The sequence below is a fragment of the Puma concolor genome, chromosome F2 (genome assembly GCF_028749965.1).
Source record: "Puma concolor isolate L17-30 chromosome F2, mPumCon1.1.hap2, whole genome shotgun sequence".
In the NCBI taxonomy this organism is placed as follows: domain Eukaryota; kingdom Metazoa; phylum Chordata; class Mammalia; order Carnivora; family Felidae; genus Puma; species Puma concolor.
Window position 1 is genome coordinate 79077568 of NC_141684.1, and position 22514 is coordinate 79100081.

A 22514-nucleotide genomic window follows, 5' to 3' on the forward strand; every position below is an offset into this window, starting at 1 on the left:
GTGCCTGTCTAATTCGTGAGCTTCTGTGAAGCTAGCACAGGAGGGTACAAGGCCTACAGGGAGGAATTATACCTAATTACTCAAATAATTGCTAGGCTGTTGCCTTCTTAGTCACTGAAAATAATTTCCAGGTCCCTGGCTTTTATAGATAGTCTTCTAGAGGCAGGAGGACACAGCCCCCTTTTTAACGCAGCCCATTCACTCACAAAATCAGAACACTCGAGCCTGCAAAATTAATAAGCACCACTTCCATTACATATATTTTAGGTTGTTGTTGCCGTGGCGATAAAGTCAGGGACATTGAATCTCCTCTGTTGAGCCATTGTTATCATCCCTGGCCATCTGCTGCAGAGGAGTGATATTCGGTCTCATTTGCATGATGACTGATATATGGGAGGTTTGGAAGGACATATGCCACAGCAATCATGTGATGGAAATTAAAGTGAAAGTTTTGGGCCCAGAGCCGAAAAAAAATCTGTGTATGCGCATGAGGCTGTTGATGTGCAAATGTGAATCATATTGAGAAGGTCTGAATAGGGAGGTGTGACGTAAAGAGGGGACACAAACGGAGGTGCTTATCTCTAAGCAGTCAAAGGCACTGGATGTCATATCATGGGAACTACCTTTCAAAGACACAGCTTTAGTGTTTCCGTTCAGCACACAAGGGAGGCGAGAAATATAAGTTTTGGAAACAAACAAAAAAGTAAGTTTAAAACTTTGGAGCCGCGTACTGTTTACGCTGACGTTTAAGGCACTCGGAATTTTAGTAAGTTTTCATGTCTTAAGTTGTAACGTTTAGTTTTGTTTCTGGGGGAAGAAAAGACACTACTAAAGGCTGAAGTTTAGAAGTGCTTGATGGTTTTTCTGATGTTTGTTTTTGAACTTCTCTGGTTTCTGCTGTGATGTATATATACTTGGTCATTATTTTAAATGCTGTTTCTCTCTCTCTCTCCTTTTTCTTTTCTTTCTTTCCTTTTTTTTTTTTTTGGTAAAAAACGTTATTGTATCTGCTTTGAGAAGGATTTCAGAATAAAATGCCATGGTGCAATTGCATTTATACTGCATCAGTAACACTTTTGTTCATATACATTTTTGAAATGTGCAAATTTGCAACAGAGAATATTTGATATGAAGTCATACTTGCTACACTTTTTTCTTTGCGACAGAAAAATTACCAGCAAGATCCCACATCTGACATCTCACTAGAATAGAGGAGATCTTTGGCGGGGGGGAGGGGGGGCTGTCAACACAATAATATCAGTTATTTCTATAAATGAATAACCGACATCAAAAGGATGGTTTTGTTGTGAAAAGTCAAAATTCTGGTAGTGGCTGCACATAGGCAAAGAGTTTATGGGAAGTCCTGAAGAAATTTGAATTGATAAGTATTGTATTTATAATCTTGTCTTTAAGTGTTTCGAGAATTGAATAAGAGCAGCCTCCTTAAAAAATGATACGGTTCATTTTTTGATAAATGCCGATGTCAGAAGACTCTTTAGAAAGTTAAAAAGTAATATTAGAAAAGGCTGGAAAATGAGAAAGACTTAATACTAGCCGTGAACAGAATTCTACAGAAGGATGAGTTCAGTGAAGTAAAAGGAGAGACAAAATAAACCCTGATAAACAGGACTTTGCCTCACATTCCTTTCGTCCTAACAAGGCATTTATTAATCGTCCTTGCTTTGATACACGTGAAAATAATAGAAGTCTCGTAAAAGGGTGTAGTGAGCTTTTTTTCAGTTTCGAGGAACAAAGCAGCTAATAGCAAAGTATGTAAAATAACTTCTCCAGTATTGATTTTTGAAAAAGATAGAGGCTTATCGTCAGAAAAAGTTATATCAAATCTCATCTTAGGCCATAACTAGCACTACAACATCCAGGAAACAAAAAGGAAAACAAATGGTGAACAAATCTTGAATACAGTTGTGTATGCTATTTTTATGTTAGAAGAAAAGTAAATGAGTTCCAGGGAATAATCAGGTTCATAGTCTAAAATAAAACTGAAACTAGACTTTGTCTTCTTTTTTTTTTTTCCTTTCAGCTATCATCTGCATATGATCTTACTTTTATGTATGTAACCTAAGATTACCAGTGATCTTTTTTCTCCTTCTTCTAAATATTCAATTAGTCAGTGGTGATTATGATGTGGCCTTCTTGGCTTACTCCAATATTAGATTAATATAGATTTCTTGCCAAATTAGCGGAAATCACTGTTGCACATAAGAGTGACTCACTCTTTTTTAGTTGTATTCAGGTTATAGAAGCAGCATCGTTTTAAGCTTAAAAGCTTTTATATTTTAAATCTGGATATACTGTACCTTGGAGAGCATAAGGTGGTTGTATTTAAAACGTTTCTACAGAACACATTGGAACTTTTATGAGATTCTAATTTAGTTATGTTTAAAGGAATCCTCTTTTTTTTTTTTTTTTGAAAAGTGGTTGTTACTATTCTGCTCTAACATCCATCAGTAAGATTTAAAGTTTCCTGGTTCTTTTTGAATTAGACATTTGGAAGTGTAAAGAACTTGAAAAGGAAGAGAAATGTTTGGAGCTGTCCATGGTAGCATGCTCTTTAAAAAATAAACAGTTCTATAAATTGCATATCTACATACTCTGTGGAATTGGCTTGATTACCCTTTTTAAAGGTTGGAATTAAATTCTTATTAGATAAATTAACCTGGTACACGCAGTAGTTAGCTGCAGAAAATGTAACTATGGTACTCATCACTAAATTGCAAAACTTTAAACTTCCATAATGTTAATCAGTGTTCCTGTCTACAGCTTTAGAGTGTTTATGAGTAAACAAACAAAAATCACAATCTATTAAATATATAATTCTTTAGGTTGACATTAATATGAGAGCTCAGTGCAAATAGTTTCCATGGTAGTAGGGCAATGTGAGCAAACATCAAAAAATGTAACTTGCATGACTTTATTGCTCTTGAAATTAATTCTTGTCCTTATGTGACCTGCCATGTCTGCTATAGAAATCTAAAAGATCATAATTGTTTGATATGAAGTGCAAAAAGAATAGTTAAATTGAAAGTTTAACATCATGAAATTCAAAATCCCAAGCGGTATATAAACATTAAAAGAAACTTTGGACTGCTAATCCTAGGAAATGAGTTTTATGGATTGAATTCAACAAGGCTTCAGAAATGGTTCCATCTGCTGCCTAGCAGCTGGCGAAAGGATAAATTTAATTCATTAATTCATTTGGAAAAAAGGATCCAAGTAGTAAAGACTTCATTGCTCATAATGCATATAGGTGAAAACACAAACTGAAAGCTGGTCCAATTGATCATCCTAGATAATGAGCTACATTTTGTCTTCCCTTTTTTGGTAAAGGTCTTAGTGATTGAGTCAATACGGTGTTGATTTTTATGACAATAACCAATCATTTCCTATCATTTCAGTGATAGAAAAAAACTCAGGGAAATTTAAAGTCAGTCACAGTTTTTAATGTAGGGGGTTGTAGGCAATAGAAATTATGCATTTCTGATTTTGTGCACTGTATACATGGGTAGCAGTATGTGTATCTCTGTTTAAAATATATGCACATATATACCCTGAGTCATATACATTCTGAATCACTTCGATGAACTACTTATGTTAGGTGGCATTCTCCCATTTGTTGAAATAATCACAATTCTTGGGTACTCAAGATCAATATAAGTAAAGCATATTTTAGCTTCAAAATTCATAGTTACTCAAAAGTGGCAAGGTTCAAAATAACATTTGTTTTGTTTTCTTATCCTTCTGCCCTTCAAATTATTTGCCTCGGTCTCTGTTTTCACTCACATCCTGCAGAGGACTTCAAAAGATACCAAGTTGTACATGAAGTAGGCTTTTCTCAACTCCTCTGCTGTTAGGCACTTTGACATGGAAAAAAGATCTCATTGGCTACATTGCCCAGGACTTTTTAGTATCTTTATGTAAAAGTAATGGAGGTTTAATGCCCAGTTTCTCGAATCATTTCAATGAAGTCAATGTGATGAGGTGTGGGAAAAGTTAATGTTGAATCCTCTTTAACTTATGATTGTATTGGTGGATTTTTTTTTTTTTTTCGTCTGCCAGCATTTTAATGAGAGTGAGGTTTCCCTTAGAAATGTATAGCTTGCCTCTCAGGCAAGGTAAATGTTTCCTGGTTGCCAGTTAATTGATCCATGATAGAGATAAGAACATCCCTGGAAGGTAGGCGGCTGCAGCAGCCTGCATACATTTTAGCACTTCTTTTTGGATGGTGATTTCATGAATGGTTTTTGACTTTTCTTTCTCTGTGGCCCATAGCTCACTGTGGTGGGTTTGTTGGATTTACTATAAAGATTCTGTCTGCACCCTGTGGGTTGGGTTAAGAATCAGGGTTTATGCATTTACTTGTACTGTTGCATTGTTTATACAGCTTTGGTTTAGTTTTGATCTTTTTTTTTTTTGCCTTTGAGGCTCTTCCACAGTGTCAGCTGCTGACTGATAGTAGGAGAACGGCCTCGTGGTGTGAATGAAAGGGACCTAGCGGTTGGTAAACAGAGATAAGGAATAAATAGAGCACAGGCAAAAGGAGATAGTTCTGTGGGGGCCCAGATTGCTGCCAGTCTGTTCAAGGGAGATGCAGAGGCTGTCCTTTTCCCAGATTAAATTAGTGTGCGAAATCTCCAGTGACCTCCTCCCCTTCTCCCCATACTCTTTAGCCAAGCTGAACAGCCTCTGCTGTAAAGTATTCATTTTATCCAGGGACAAGCTGGACAATAGAACTCTCCCTGATACTTATGGACAGCTGTCCTCATTCATAGTGCTCTCAGTATTTCATTTTTCATAGGAGTTAAAAGGGTTTTTACCTTGTAACTGAAAGAGGGCATAAATGCAACTTTGCCAGTTCTGAGGCTGCTGGGGCAGGGGGTGGGACGGAGGTGGGGGTGACTTTGGAGTGAGGAGAAGCTGCTAAGGAGAGCAATTCTTTTTTGTTTTGCTAATATGATTATCCCAAGGCAGAAATTACATTCTAAATCGGGGTTCCCTGCAAACAGAAAATATCTTTGATTCTGAAAGTTTCCTAAAATTAAGGTCACCAGTGCAAGCTAGATAATTCATCTTCGCCTGCTCTACCCTTGTTTTGGCTAAATATGCATGCATTTTATTACCTGCAAATAACCACCCGTAAATAGTAAGCCTGTAAGATACCTCGGTAGTCCCATATATTTTTTTCTTTTTTTTTTTTAGTGATTTACTGCAAATATATTCAGCATTTGACTGATTAAATAGACCTTCGGCAACCTTGAGGGTCACTGTGTAGAGTATGTACATAGAAAATGCATCAGCCCATTGTACCCTGGCAGCTAATGAGATTGGTCGTTAAGTAAATGACACAAAGCCTACAAAAAAAGCTTAGCAGCTCACTAGAGTATCACAGAGTGTCCCTGCACACCACACAACGACACAAACACTGGACTAACCTAGCCCACCCCTGCTTTATTCTACATCACTGCTTCCCTGATGTCAGCGTGAGAGGCAGAACAAAGGCTAGGAGGCACGGGTAAGTCAGTCTGGCAATTAAGCCCTAGGGAGAAAGTAGAACAAATCTGAGCCTAACCGTGGGGCTGAAAGTCCGGTTCTCGACAAGTAGGTCAGAATGAAGGGATTTTGCTATCACTTCTGGAAATGTTGCTTCAGTGATCAATGCTCTTGCGTTGTTGTTATTGTTGTGTTGTTTTGCCGTTTCATAAAAGTTTTTGAATTTCAGAAGTAAAGTGTACCCCAGAATGCAAGTGAACTTGAATTTGGGAAGGTAGGCTGTTTGTGGGAGAGACGGTGCTTTCACAAATGATGACCATTCAGGTGTGTGTGCAGGTTTGAAAAACTTTCAGAGGCATCAGGCAACTTTGATTTTAGTTAGTCCTACTGCTTTTAAAAGATAATGGAAACCTTGAGCAGGAATGCGTGCAGTGAGGTTCATTCTTGTCAACGTAAAATCGTCCCATCTGCTAAGGTATATTTAATTTCATTTGTGGGATAACCATTTCCTTGATCAGTATCTTAAAAATCAATCCATCAAATGCAACAAAACAAGAAAATAAAGGCGTCTCTGTTCTTCCTGTGTTCCATTCCTCTTGGATCTGCAAATAAAATCATTGCTGTGAATCTGTAATATTGAATAGGATTAGTGGTTATTTGCTTGCTGTACTTGGGAAAAAAATCAAAGCTCTCTGACACTGAGCAGCGTTGACTTACTGTGTCCCTTGGAAAAATGCATTTGCAGTGTCGAACTATAACATTGCAGGATCCTTTAGAGAAATATGGCAACAGGAAGTTGCCAGAAAGTCTTATTTGCCTTGCTGAAATGTCTGTCTGCCTTAGACTTGTGTACTCAGAGGACGTTTAGTTCAAGAGAGGATGATATTATTACAAGACATTCAGGTAAATGAAATATTTTATTCTAAGAACTGCCAGCTTAGCGGATTGTCAGTGGCTTAATAAACTCTGACAATCTCACAGAAAACATTTTAAAAAGTATTGTTAACATGAGGGTGGTGTTTTTAAAATGGATGGATTCATAGCATCAGTGTCAGGATTGAATTTTTAAAACCACTGTCATTTAATATTAGAATGGCATGTCCTAATCATTTGTTCATAAATTAAAACTCTCCATATTATGCAGAAATCAGTTTGCTAACTGGCATGACTTGCCCTGAAACATTTTTATTTACATAAGAATACAGAGATTTTAGGATACAGAATAAATCACTTATTATTAATATTCACAAGAGATTCATGATAGAGATTTATAATATGGTCTGGGTGACCAGAGGTCACATACTTCTTCCTTTTTTTTTTTTTTTTTTTTTGTTTTGGTCTCAAAGTACTTTTCTTCTTCTAAATGTGTTCCCAACATTCACTCTATTTATATAATTCATTTAAGACTGTGTATATAGTATATAACCTATATTATGTATTACAAACTCTATTATTTTTATAGTAACCAGAATTGGGAAGGAAATAAATTTTGTGAACAGGTATGACGGTGTCTTAGTAATGCCAAGTAAAATATATGTGGGGAAGATACACTACAATTTTACTAAATTAAGATCTTTCTCACAAGTAATCTCATCAATGTGGGAGAAATCATGGGAAAAGCAAGCTATCTGACAATGGCTACAATTGCAACCTACCAATTTTAGTTTCAAGTAGAGTTATGCAGCTAATTTCCTCTTCCAGGCATTCTAGATATACCGGGGATTTTTTTTCTGTTGTGAAGATTTTGGATTTGGGTCTCAGGTATTATAAGATATTTTTCTGTACGTGCTAATGTTCATCATATTAATACAGGAGTGAATTGTTCCAAAAACACACAGTCCTTTTGGTTGGCTATAAATATTTTTCCCCTGTCCTCACCAGTACAACAAAGGGTGGGAAAACTTGACTGAAGTCCGTGCAGTTGCCTCACTGTGGACAGAACTGAGTGGAACTTTCACAGAAAGGTAGTTGCTATCCCTCAACACAAAATAGGGCTGTGTTGTAATTAAGATGAGAGGGCACAGATCATTACTTTGGCTGATTTGAATTTGTTTCTCTAAGTATTATTCTTGAATTTGAGAGAGTTTAAAAAATTTCACCTATGGAAATACACCAAGAAAGTGGATTTATCTGCTTTATAACTTTTTTCTTTAAAGAAATTTAAGGAACTTAATTTCTGTTGACAGAAGGAACTTTTATTTAGATCCACTTATTTGACAAATAAGTATTGCTAAAACTACGTGGTTCAAAGGATTGTACTGGGTGCTGTGGGTGATATCGGAACCTCATTCTAACACCTAAGGGTCTACGATCTAGGAAGAACTCTAAAGCGTTTCCTAGAGAAGAAGTCACTATAGGTGCCACATGAGCGACACAAGCAACAAGAGAATCTACGACCTCCCCTTCTCAAGTTCATGTGTTTGAGACCTGGTTCCACCATTTACTAAGTCTGTGGCCGTGAATAAGTTATTTAACTTTTCTGGGCCTTGGTTTCCTGGTCTGTTAGATGGGGGGCCAGGGTAGATAAATCTTGCCTTATAACTCATGTGAAAATTAAATAAGATAATGTATCTAAAGTCCTTGGTATATGGTAGGTGTTCAAAAAGTGTTTGTTTTTTAACTTTCACTTGGAGTTTGAGACAATAATTGGACATCCCAGTATCATGTTCTATACTCGCTATACGTCCGCTTCCATCAGTACAGAACTCTCTCATGTTTTCCCTTCCAGAGCCTTAAATGTTGTGAGATTCCTTGAAGGATTGTGAAAATTCCATTTTACATGGCTGAGTGCCCATATCCAGTCTAAGGTAACAAGTTAAACATACTAAGTGTAACATTAAGTATATATGATTAAATTGGCTTATTGTGCATACTTTTATTAATGGCAATCAAAAGTATACATTAGAATTTCATGACATTTCAACTTTAACTTTCTGTAAGCGGAAGTACTTAATTTTATCTAATTTCAAATGGCATATCTATAATTTAAGTAGTTAATTATAGCAAAGGTCTTCAGGTAATAAGATTATTAGGTTTACCCCTCATTTCTTTTTTATTTTTAAAATTAGTATCTTTATTATTTGCCCCTTTAGGATTTATTTCATAAGGTTTTGGCTTAGGTGGTTTCTTTTAGTTGATACTTTGGATTTGGTTGAAAAAAATTCCCTTTCCAAAGACATTATGATTGAAAAATATTTTAGCACCTGCATAAAGAAACTTGAAGATAGTTTATTGTCGAATGTCTTAAAATTCCATTTCAATGAACTCTTTTTTTTTAATTTCTTTGTAAGTATTTGAATGTTGTGCTCTCGGGTTTTGCGTCAAACATATAAGCTTCTGGGCAAGAATCATTACTTTTTCGGTTTAATTCTCCAGACTGTGATTGTAGGAATATCTGTTCTTATAGGATTCGACCTGCAACATATAAGGTGCAACTTTGAGAGAATTTTGGAGCTAAGAGCTCATAAATCCTGTATATCCACAAGTAAATTGGGTTGACCCACAAAACTGTCAATGCCTTCAAAGTCTTATTAGTAACTTATTTATACTATTGAATAGGGTTATCTACAACATATAATAGCTTTGTAGATCACTACATTTTAATTTATTTGATTTATATAGTGTAAATACGAAGGGGCCAGAGCTAACTGCACAGAATACATGTTCTCCAAAAACTCCCACATGTTATATTTGTTGGTCTGTCATAGTGAACTGCATGTTAATTGATACACTATTGAAGAGTTACACTTGGTAATTCCATGAAAAACATTTACAGTATAATTTCATTAAAAAATGCGTATACAGATTTCTGTGGTACATTTTTCCACTTTTTCCAAAATTGAAAACTTTAATTTCATTTCCTAAATTTTGGGTTTTTCCCCATGAAGGAGAAACATGGCTAAAGGCCAGTAAACCTTGCCTTATCTTTTTTTTTCAAAGGTATCACGTATGTATCCAGTTTCTGTATGAGTGAATTCATGCTTGGCATGAGACAAAACTTAGTTATCGATACTTATAATGTTATGCAGAAATGAAATAGTTAATTATTTAGATAGAATAAGCAGTGTTTTCTTTCCTGGAATGTAGATTAAAGAGAACCAGAAAACAAAAAATGAAAAATTGTGTTATTGAAAACCTAATTTGTAAAGAATGCCATCAGCTAGAAAGATGCATCTACTGTTTGCTGTTTTGTTTCTGTGGTCTATTTGGTATGAATTTGAATGAAGGCATTTACCTCTTTTAAATTTTCTTCTTTCAAATATCAGACAATGGTAGGAATTAGTCGAAACATTTCTATTCTGGAGGGTGGAAAGGGGGTGAGAAGGAAATGTGTTCATGAAGAACATGAAATCAAGGGAAGATTGAGGCTGACAATATGACTACTTTAGAAAGGGGGCAAAAATTAGAGGATGCAACCTATTTTGTGCACAGCCCTTGATCTTTTTGTGTGTGTGAAAGATACCAGTGTCTACCAAAAGGGTTAAAGAAAATGCATTCTGTTGCATCTGCTTACTAAATCCCTTACTTTAGTAGAAATTCAAATTTTGTAAAGATTATTCGTTTTATTGATGCATATAATTATAATCACAAGCCATCTGCTGATTTGGCAGGCATGGTTAAAATTCTCTAACTCTCATAACCTTTCAAGTACAGTGCCCTTGGGACTCTATTTCACTTTTATATTTTGGAAAACATGTAGGGACAAATAAGGGCGGTCATCTGCAGAATGTCAGACGTGAGGAAATGAAAGGATGGAGATCGGGGTTGCTGTTGTGGTTCTTTTTAATGGTAGAGGAAGTTATTTTTCTCTTTTTTTCTTTTTCTGCTTCTGACTTCATGAAGGATTATCCTAGATTCTATGATGTATTGGGGAATTTTTTTTTTTCCTAGGGATTAAAGCTCTCTCATTTTACTCCTGAAAGGCAGGTTCCAAGTCTAAACAAAACAAACAAATAAAAAAAAATCTTCCCAGATGCTGCCTACATTGGTTTTCACAGGTAAATTAAGTATATTTCCCTTAGACTTTTTCAACTAATAGAATATTCCAGCGGCTTTATTTTTCTGAAATACTCACATTCAATCGAATAACCTTCTAGGCATAGATTTCAGATTGTAAAACAGTGTGTACGTGTTGATGCCAACCTTTTAGCTTAAAGGTCAGACTTTCAAATGTTTTTTTCTTTTTCTGCATGAAATTATGTACTGACCGGATTTCCCCTGGCAGGTATCTTCGTGGGGCCCTTCCTTGCCACCATAAACCTCTGAAGTTTGGTGATGTTCCATAGCTGATTCGCTTACTTCCTTGGGAATGTTTCTTCTGTAGTCAAACCAGGGGATTCCAAGGGCCAGGATTTGCAGATTAGAGTTGATATATAGGCCATATCACAGCAGACTACAAGTGGGCTGAGGGCAATCTGAAAAAGCCATAGGATCCCAGGACTTGGCTTTGTCAAATAACGGAAACGTGCCCATATACGTCCCCTGTTTCCCTCTCTCTCTCTCTCTCTCTCTCTCTCTCTCTCTCTCTCTCTCCCTCACACACACACACACACACACACACACACACACACACACACACGCACACGTGAAATCATTGACCCAAGAACTATTCTTAGGGTTTGGCAAATAAGAAAAAGAACTTTCGGTACAAACATTATGCATATGAATTTTTTTTGTAACAATGATGATACGTATGACAATATGAACAATAATATTTACCAGGTGCGTACACTGTGCCTCCCAGTGTGTTAAGTTCCTTGTAGGTATTATATAAATCAATACCCATAGTATTTCCACTCGTGTTCCCTTTTTGCTGGTGAGGCAACTGAAACCGAGAGACATTTAAGACATTTTTCCTTCGGTTACCAGTCTCCAAATCTATGCTCTTAATCCGTTCCTATGCTACATGGTGTCTGGGCACAGAGTGGGGGTGGAGGGGGGTGGAAGGGGCAGAAACAGTGTCAGCAATGTCGTATCAAATGACAGTGGGTCTCAAGTGTGCCTGGGTTGCACTCATAGTTAAATATCATTAAGTAGTCAAATGGTTCTGACTTGACAAGTTGCTTCATTTTCCTTATTGATAGCATCTGTCATATTAAGAGTTAATGCTGGGTAAACCCTATGCTCCTTGTCATTCCCCAAATTCTATAACTCTGTGAACTTTTTATAATGCAAACATCCCAGCAGTTTGAAAGATAATTCAGAGACAGCCTAAGCCTTTATTATACCTCTCTAAGACACCCATATTTAGCATGCCAATTAACCTTGGTTTCAGAAGTAGCCTGTGCTAAGAACCATATGAGCTGTAGCTCTGATGCTAAACATCAGATCAAAAGTTAAACATTTGGCCAAACAGCCAGAAATCTTGCTCGCAGAATCTGTGAGCATCCACACAGATACTTAGAAGCATCTGATAATTGAATTCTGCCTCTGAGTACTTTGGTGTCAAGCAGAAGACATGTTTTGTTTTGTTTTGTGTTGTTTTTTTCTATTTTATAATGATAACAATGACACGGTGCTAACCACCCTCTTGAGTACTTTCCATCTATGAATTGTTTTAATTCACACAACAACCACGAGCAGAGCAACAACCTATAGGGTAGAGTGAAGGTCTGTCAACAGCCCCTTTTTATGGATGAGAAGACTGTGCCATGAGGAGGCGGGGCAACCAGCCAGGGACTCCGGGGCTATAGGGTCAGGGCTCCCACTGACCCGAACATACGTGGCCTCGGGTGTGACGTACCAACCTCTGTACATTTGACCTCTGAGCCTTCTCTCTGTGGGTTTGTTAAGACTTCTCTTTGCTTAAAAACTATTTCAAAACATAGATTGCAGTTTGCAAATATGTTTAGACACCGTAATATTTATTTTTGTATTTTAGATCTCAAGCAGTTACTGTCACAACACTCAAATAGTTTCCTTCTATTACTGTGGAAGATTATCGTCAAAGCATTTTTACATCCTTTGCAAATACCATGTTGAAAATATAATACTAACTGAAAAGAGCCAACTTAATAAGATTTGACAAAAATCCTTTAGAAGAGAAACTATATTTAAAATCATTTTATTCTTGGGACGCCTGAGTGGCTCAGTCAGTTGAGTGTCTGACTCTTGATGTTGGCACAGGTCATGATCTCACGGTTCTTGACATCAAATCCCAAGTAAGGCTCTACGATAACAGTGCAGAGCCTGCTTGGGATTCCGTGTCTCCCTCTCTCCCTCTCTCCCTCTGCCCCTCTCCCGCTTGTGCTGTCTCTCTGTCTCAAAATAAATACACTTAAAAAAATAAAATAAAGTCATTTTATTCTTCTCAGAATCTGGTAGAGAAGCTTTGAACATGGTGATAATTGCACAAGTAATTGTTGTAAGAAAGAAAGAATGTAAGAATGAAGACTTTTAGTCACAGCGGAACTCTTCCTAGGTAGATAGCATATTAAGTTCACAAGAGATTAAAATAGTTTATTCATCTGGGTATGATTTTCAGATATTGTTTGCATCTTACACGTACTAAATTTTCCAAGAAAGCCAAGCACTAAGAAATTGTGAACAGGTTACCTAGGCTTGTGTACCACTGTGGCCTGTGCAAAGGTAAAACAGGATGTGGTCACAGGCAGTTCCACTCTGCCACTCAACCTTGATGTAGGTGGGGCCAGGGCATCTCATCAGGTTTTGTCAATTCTGTTTCTCCTCTGAAAGGTAACGTTATGGCCTGAAGAACAGTATGACCACCTTTGCTTCGCGGTAGCATTATTTCAAAGAAGAGGCATTTACAGAGCCTTGAATCCATCCATTCAAAAAAATTTACTAAGAACCTACTATGTTCCAGAAGCTGTAGAAGGCAGTGTAGACAGACATAAACACTGTAAGATCTCACACCATAGTAGGTGACACAGCACATTGATATTCAGAATACAGTGGGACCTATGCCATGCAAGAGGCAAGCCCAGGACATGAATTTGAAAACTGGTCAAGAGTCATAAATGACAACCATCTGGCTTGGATTACATAACCAAGATAAGAGATTCAGAAGGAAGAGGTTATTTACAGGAAAAGATGATGTACACATTGAGTACAGACAAACAGGCGTGATGTTGAGTATACATTTGATCAGTGGATCAGAAATTCAAGAGTGAGACATGGGGTGGAGAGATGGGCATTTGGATGTGGCTTCCAAGGATAATATAGGGAGAAAAGGACCCAAATTAGAAACCCCAGGGAATATCAGTGGATAATTGGAAAACAGGAGGAGAGTCCATGAAGAAGGAACTTAGAGAAAGCTGAAGAAATCCAGGAGTGACAAAACAAAGACGTGAACAGTTTCTTAAGGAAAGCAATGACTTAAGACCACAGACTGAAAATGCACGACAGGCTACTCCAAGTAGGAAGCCACTGGTGATCTTAGAGAAGCTTCAGTGGAATGAGGGGTTTGAAGCCAGATGGCCATGAATTGCATAGGGAAGGGAAGGTGACAACAAAAAGTCTCGAGGGATTTGAAGAAGTTTGACTCTGAAGCACAGAGATAGCAATATAGAGAGGAGAAGTATGTTTATATACTGATGGAAAAGAACCAGAGGAGAGAAGAACACTCAAAAGTTTGAAGGTCTGGAAGGAAAACCAACTAGATGAAGTAGGAAGCAAATGTAACGGAGCTCCATGGAGAACCTACCCTTAGAAGGAAGGAGAAAGCCTCTTCCTCTACAACTAGAGCAAAGGTAGGAGTGGAGACAGAAATATACTTGTAAGTGTAGAGGTAAGAGGCTAAGACCATTCAGAGTTAATAGCCTCAACATTCCCTGTGAAATCAGGCAACAAATTCTAAATCATCTCTATGTGAAATGGTTTTGTATGGCAAGTGCCTTGAACATGGTACTTTGTATTATTACACTCACATCCTATTGTTAAAAACAACAGGTTTTACCTGTTATGTATAATTGATACTGACACAGAAACACAGAAGACTAATGGGAACCAGAAGAGCTGGGGACTTTCCTCTCGGATTTGAACTGTTTTAACTTAGGAAGGGTGAAGGGGAAGTGGGGAGTGTCCTCTCCTCCTCCGTGAGGAGCAAGGAGTGAAAAGCAGGAGGAAGAGATTGGCTTTTCTCCACGCAGGACAGTGTCCAGCACGTTAGGGGCAATGAATTTGGATCATAGCAGGCAGCGGACCCATTTCTGTGCTTAATGTCTCTTCTTTTGGGACTTTTTTCCTTATTTTATCTGGGAGATAGAACTTCCAACTGTTAGCTTTCTTACTTTTACCGCCTCTGTCCCAGACAAGGTCCCGCTTTTCATACCCGGATGACGCTGTGGCCTAGAAATGGATTTCCTTCCTTTCGCTTCTCTGCTCAAAGCCATTCAAGGACATCCTATCACACTGAAAATAAGATGCAGATTCCTCATTCTAGTCTGCGTGGCTCCACCTGTTTTATAAAACAGCTTTATTGAGATATAATCCACATACTGTACAATTTGCCCATTTAAAGTGTATGGTTCAACAGTCTTTAGTATATTCAGGACTATATATCCATTGCCACATTTTTCTTCCCCCAAAGAAACTCTACACCCTTTAGCCATCACCTCCACCCCAGGGTCTAGGCAACTACTAATCTACTTTATGTATCTGTAGCTATGCCTATTCTGAACATTTCCCATAAATGGAATCATGCAGTATGTGGTCTTTTTTTGTGACTGGCTCCTTTCTCTTAGCATAATGTTTTTCAAGGCCTCATCTGTGTTTTAGCACATATGAGTACTTGATTCCTTATTACTGATGAATAATACTCCCTTGACTGGATATACTTAGTTTTATCCATTCAGTAGTTTATGGACATTTGGGTTGTTTCTGCCTTTCCACGATTATGAATAATGTTGTTATGAACATTCCAGTACAGTTTTCTGTGGACATATGTTTTCATTTCTCTTGGGTATGTACCTAGGAGTTGAATTGCTGGATTATATAGTAACTCTATGTTTAACCATTTGAAGAACTGCCTGATTGTTTTCCAAGGCAGCTGCATTGGAAAACACCATGCAGTAAAATTACATTTCCACCAACAGTTCTATGGAGGTCTGATTCCTGTACATCCTCACCAACACTTGTTATTGTCTGTCTTTTTCATTATAGTTATCCTAGTGGGTATAATATGGTATCTTATTGTGATTTTGATTTGCATTTCCCTAGTGACTAATAATGTTGAACATCTTTTCATGTGCTTATTTCCATTTGTATGTCTGTTTTGAAGACATGTTTATTCAAGTCTTTTGCCCATTTCTTTTATTTTTATTTTTTACCGTTTATTTATTATTGAGAGACAGAGAGACACAGAGCATGAGCAGGGGAGGGGTAGAGAGAGGGGGAGACACAGAATCCTAAGCAGGCTCCAGGCTCTGAGCTGTCAGCACAGAGCCCGACGCAGGGCCCAAACCCACAGACTATGAGATTATGACCTGAACTGAAGTCAGATGCGCAACCAACTGAGCCACGGAGGCACCCTTTTTTATTTTTAATGTTTATTTATTTTTGAGAGACAGAGTGTGAGCAGGGGAAGGGCAGAGAGAGAGGGAGACGCAGAATCCAAGGCAGGCTCCAGGTTCTGAGCTCTGAGCCATCAGCACAGAGCCCGATGCGGGGCTCGAACTCACGAGCCATGAGATCATGACCTGAGCTGAAGTCAGATGCTCAGCTGACTGAGCCACCCAGGTGCCTCATCCTTTGCACATTTCTAACTGGGAACTTTGTCTTTCTATTATTTTTTTTACCCCCCCCCCCCCGTCTTTCTATTATTGAATTGCAATTGTTCTTTATATATTCTCAATAAGAGGGCTCTGTTTTCACAGAGCACATGGTTTTTCTGCTCTTTCTCAAATGAATAAAGATTATTCCTTCTTCAATCTGAAATACCCCCAACTTCCAGCTTGCATTGTTTCCCAATAGTGCATATCACTGCTTAGATTGCTCTGTATATTTATTGTTTCCTTGGCTTTTGGTTTGGCTTCCACACTGGAATATAATTTCTGCTGTCTATCCCTGCTTCTCTGTCACCGACCTTGTGATGATGAGAGACTGTTGTGATAAAATACTTGCACCTTGGAGCTAGAATTCAGTTCCCTGCACTGCTCCTCCCTAGCTGTGCAACTCTGGGCAAGTACTTAACTTCTCTGTTTTAATCAACTCATTTGAAGTATGAGAATAATAAGTTATCCCTCATCCATATCATTGTTGTACAAATTGAGTTAACATCTAATATACATAAAACATTTATAGCAGTATCTATCACAAAGAAATAATAGAATTTAAAAAGTTGACAAGTATTTTTGACTGATACTTAAAAGAATTTTCCTACTGTTTAATATCCAAAGATTTAATCAATCTTATCAACACATGGCCTCACCATGACCACACAGGGTTATGAATTGGGTACTACCTACCTGTGGGCTTTGCATAAGGAGTGAGTTTGGGATCATGGAATTTTGTAGAATTTCTACGGTGTGCCTTGCCTTTTATGTATGATTTATCATGGTAATCCTCACAGCTCTAGAGGCAGGTTCTGTTATCACAGCTTTTTAGAAGATGAAGAACCTGATGATTAGGGAGGTTGCAAAGTTCTGAGATCTAGAACTAGCAGATGTCAGAGTTAGGATCCCAGCTCGTATTGGTGTTAGTTCTGTGACAAAGCATGGAACCTTCTAAATCTGCCTTGGGCCAGGGCTCAGGATCTCCCGTCATTAACAAATCATTTCCAGGTCATTTATCACTGTCTTCCCTATATACTGGCTTTATGATTTTTTTTAATGTTTATTTTTGAGAGAGAGAGAGAGAGAGAGAACTAGCAGGGGAGGGGCAGAGAGAGAGAGAGGAAGCCACAGAATCTGAAGCAGGCTCCAGGCTCTGAGCTGTCAGCACAGAGCCCAATGTGGGGCTCAAGCTCATGAACCTCAAGATCACAACTGAGCCACCTGGGCACCCCATGGCTTCGTGATTTTTTAAGCCATATTTCAGTGTCTTTATTATTTTAACACTTATTACTGATTTTCTGAACATTCTGTGGAGCCTATATCTAGTCTAAATGCGGCACAAAACATTCCTTGACTTCATTCTATCCTTGTAGGTCTTTCTACGCTTTGCTCAGAGAAACACATAGTTGTCCAGCATCACACTGCCTTCTTAGCCAGTGCTACATAGCAGGAATAAACACTGGCATCAGACATGCTTTTGAGTACTAGCTCTTACTGACAGTGTGACCTAGGTTTGCGCAGCTTCCGGGACTAACAATGATGTCAACCTCCCTAGGTTGTTGTGAGGTTTAGATAAGATAACAGAAACAGAAACTGCCTGGTCTGGTGCCTGAATCAGTGTCGACGCACAAATTAATGGCAGTGATAGCTGAAAGCCTCATCTGGGTTTTGTTTTTACCTTTTCCCTCCTAAATGTATTTCACTCAAAGCATCATCTACTTCTTTCTGTCCTCGCCATCTCCAGTATTGTAATTCGAGATCAGTCTGCCTCATAGAACGTTCATTTATATTTTCATGGTCAATATTATGTTTCTTTCATTATCTTTTTATTTTATGGTTTTTAAGAACTGCTCTGTGTACTCTTTTTAGGCATTTGTAATGTGCTACTCTTGTAATTTTAACATGTGGTTCAACTGGCAGTGGTGTTTCTTAAATTTCAACACCCCCTTCCCTTTGTGTCAAATCTCTAGTTTTGTGTGTTAAAGAGATAGTAGTATTACTTGTGCTTTTTGCCCATTTTTTAATGTGTCAGATTAATCTCCGTTTGGAAGCAAACTGTTTGTAAGATTATTGTTTTCTTCTTTTGAGGTTTATTTATTTTGAGAGGGGGTGTGTGCATGAGCAGGGAGGCCAGAGAGAAGGACAAAGAGAATCCCAAGCAAGGTGCATGTCCAATGCAGAGTCCAACGTGGGGCTCGATCCTGTGACCATGAGATCAGGACCAGAGTTGGATGCTTAACTGACTGAGCCACCCAGGTGCCCCTAAGATCATTATTTTCTACTTCACTAGTCATCAGATACACCGTCAATAATTCAATAATCTACTTTAGAGCATTGCATCTATTACTCTTAGCTAATCTAAATGTGTGTTTTCACCAGCACAACTTTTTGCTACACTGTATGGCTATTTTCACGGCTCATCTCTAAATACTACATTCATTGTTTTCCCCAAATCCCTATCACAGAGGCAGTGACTTCGGTATAGTTCCTGTTTTCTTAATTAGTCACCTGGTACTCAGTCAGCATTCTTGTTGAGTATCTTTTCTATGAAGGGAAGCCAAAGGGAGGTTGTCCTTGCCCTGCAGGAGCGTCTTGTCTAGAGCAGATGACGTACATGTCAACAGTGACTCGTCCTGGTGGGCCAGGTGCTGTGATAGGTGTAGGTGAAGCTTCCTATGGGAACGCGGAGCCAGACCTGAAGCAGGAGGTCTTAACAAGATGGAAGGAAACCCATACAGGTTCCTCTGACATAGAGCCTACGTTTCACGAGCACTCTTATCATTTGCGATGACAACACATTGTGTCTGTGAGGTCTCTAAAAGCAGGGATCCCATAGTTCTTCCAAGACACTTTCTTCCCGCACACGCTTTTTTGGGAAAAACGTAAGGCAGCCCGAAAATATGTAACCTGTTACCTCTGACAGCAAACTAAGGTCAGATTCCCTCACTAGTCTGCCACTTTAATGAAACACTGTAATAGGGAGAAACTGATTGGCCAATGAAAACCAACAAAAATAACAGACTGGAATTGGATAAGCATAGGACAAAATGCCTGCTGTGAACTGTACTAACCTCTGATTAATCACAGGAGGCAACTATAAAACCAGATGTTCAAATGACCAAAGGCACGCATTTAGTCGGATTCATTGTAACCCTTAAAAACCATCCAAGGAGAAAGACCAGTTAGGAGCTTGATAGTCACATGCAGGTTCAGCCCATGACAACAGTGTGTATTTTCATTCTAAATGGGTGTGATTGTGAGTGCTTTACTCCAACTATACATGCTGCTGTTTGTGCTTTTGGAGGAGAGTTCTCATCAGAGCCATCAGGTGATTCCCCCATGTTACCAAGAAATAAATTCAACACCCACATCTCCTCAAAGATTTTCATTTTATTGCCTCTCTGGTTTGTACAATGGATATATCTGTTCTATTAGCGTGGCACACACCATATATCCCTCTCTACTCACCTGTTGACGTAAAACTCTACCTGTTGACGTAAATGTTTTCCCTCTCATCTCCAGGAAGGTTTGAGTAAATAAGTTAATGAACTTATTAAATAATACCGTTCTATATCAAGAGGGTTGGTTACACTGATATTAATCCAATTCCTTATTTGTGACATTATCATTTTCTTGCATTTAGATGAGATTGATACATTTATTTATTTATTTATTTATTTATTTTTTAATGTTTATTTACTTTTGAGAGACAGAGACAGAGACAGACAGAGACAGAGATAGAGCACGAGCACGAGAGGGGCAGAGAGAAAAGGAGACACAAAATCCAAAGCAGGCTCCAGGCTCTGAGCTGTCAGCACAGAGCCCCATGAGGGGCTCGGACCGTGATAACATGACCTGAGCCAAAGTCAGATGGTCAACTGACTGAGCCACCCAGGAGCTCCGAGATTGATACTTTTAAAGTAGCTTCGTTAAAAAAAAACCACAAACATCAGTGAGATAGCAAACCCCAATGAGTGATGGCAAGGATTCAGAAGGGGCATTGATTCTTTTTAAAATCTTTCTCCTGTGCTTACTGATATTTCTTACATTGTGCCATTGTCTCCCAGCTTTACTGGAGTATAATTTAATAAGTTCATGTTTCAGGATACTGAGTAGTTTTTCCTGGCCTGAATAAATCAATGCGGAAGCATCTAACTTCTGCTCAGTGAGAAACTTGGGGTTTGGGCGACTCACCCTTCTCTCTTTACTAAATCACATTCAGCAATGTTTCGTTCCATAATTTACCTTATTATCAACTGGTTGTATTCTCCTCTTCCTAAAACACGTATTTTTATGAATGATGTTGCAAAATGCCCTTTTAAGAGCTTTATCACTGAGATATTTACATGAACAGAAATGCAAATGTATTTTTAGTATTAGACTAAAAGGTTTTTTTTTTATCTTTCAAGATTTCAGGATAGTGTGTTCCTCAAAATAGCAATGATCGAAAAAGAACACTTCACATGGTGTATATAAGAAACTTGTTGTACCCGTTAGAAATTGTCAGAATTTACTAAGGCTGGTAAAACGTTGAAGTCTCAAAGAAATTTGCCTCATTGCTTGACATTAAAATTTGTTTTTATGATATAATTTTTTATTAATTCATTCCCATATTTTATTTGCTTTTGGCAAGTTTAAATATTGTGCAGTCTTAGACTCATAATCTGTGAGCTTACATTTGATAATGGCACCTGTAATGAAGAAGTACTTAATTGCTGTTTCTTTCTTGACATGAATGGCTTCCTCTGAAGGGAAGATCACGTTCAATAAGCTATAAAGTGGTTCTCAGAACGTGTTTCAGAACATTCATGTTTTCTCTGTTTCTTCCTATCATAAACTATTAAGAACAGAGCAAGTAAACACCTCTAGAATAGAGTGGAAGTGCTTCTGTTCCGTGTAGAGTATTTTGCCTTTGGGGATTAGGATTCTTCAGTGCATTTAATAGTGACTGTCTAAGGCAGTGCTTCTCAACATGTGATCGACAAACCATCAACACCTGCATCACCTGGGCACTTGTTAGAAACGTATTCTCAGGCCCCGCTCCAGAGTACTGAATCGGTAGCCTGTGCTTTAACAAGCCCTCCAGGTGATTCTGACACCTGCTGAAGTTTAAGAACCGCTGCTGTGACACTCCACTATTCAAAGTGCAGTCCTGGAAGCACCTGGACCCTCATTAGAAATGCAGGACATCAGGGTGTCAGAATCAGGACCCGCATTTTAACAAGGTGTCCAGGTGATCCTTATGCATATTAAAATCTGACAGCCACTGATCTAAGGGTTAAAGCAGGAAACTTACCAGTGGGAGCGTATCCTCTATTCTGAGGCATTTTGGAGGCTGTCAAAATGGACCTCAACAGATACTTTACGTTTTATGTTGCCTCTCAGTTCCCTCTGGAATTAAAAAGGGGGAAGAGATGTGTGAGCCGCTTGGCTGCGATGTTCAAAAATACATAAAGGCACACTGTGTCTACATTATGAGATGGAGAACAGAACCATTATCTGGGTAGCAGAGCTATTATCTGTGTGATAAATCATATGTGTGTATAAATGTATGTACATGCGCACATGCCTGGATACATATCACGCGATGACCTAGAAATATTAGGTGAAGGCCTAGTTTTCAGGTCTAAAGTTCTCTGAAAATTCAATTTTCTCATTCACTTTTGATGTGCAGATAAATCTATGTTTTCTGTCCTTTTGTTTTTGTTTCGCATCTTTTTATCTTAGATTACCTTTGACCTTCTAGGAATCTTTTTAGAAAGTCTTTTTACCAGTCAAGGAAGTTGCGAACTTTCAAGGCTCCGTCTCATCCCCATAGGGTCATTGTCACGATGCTAGGGAATATCAGTGAGACAAAACTACGCGTGGGGGTGACGAAGTTTGCCTCTTTCCAAGGATCTGGCCTTTTACACAGACCGCTGGTGAATCCAGTGGCCAGGGAGGACAAGAACAGTGGACCCAGAAAAATCTTACTTGTAAAAACATGTCTTTAGCGTGGAAAACGCATGAAAATTAAAGGAGTAAAAAAAAAAGATCCTTTGAAGTCTTTGCACAACAAACACCCCCGTATGTAAATAGGACTGTCACTCGGTGTTTGTCCACAACTAGAGCTCCAGATGAACCAGTGTAGTGCGCGGTGACAGGAACAGCTGACTCATTAGCAGAGAGCAGTGAAAGGTAATTAACCCTGGGAAAAGTACAGCTGCCGTGCGGGCTGTTCCTTTCTGTAGGATCTGATTAGAAATTAGTGTTAAACCACTGATTCTTTTTTTT

General features: G+C 38.4%; 1 protein-coding gene across 5 annotated transcripts in view; it reads left to right on the forward strand.

Annotated features, from left to right (window-relative positions):
• Positions 1 to 427: 427 nt before the first annotated feature.
• The window catches only part of ST18 (ST18 C2H2C-type zinc finger transcription factor), a 144148-nt gene continuing 122061 nt past the window's right edge, over positions 428 to 22514 (forward strand). For 2 of the 5 annotated variants that reach the window (XM_086695286.1, XM_086695287.1), the window contains exon 1: positions 428 to 703. The gene's annotated coding sequence lies outside the window, so the exon portion shown is untranslated. Of the gene's footprint in view, positions 704 to 8236; positions 8316 to 22514 lie in introns of those variants that run through there. The other 3 variants (XM_086695283.1, XM_086695290.1, XM_086695284.1) reach the window with 2 other exon arrangements.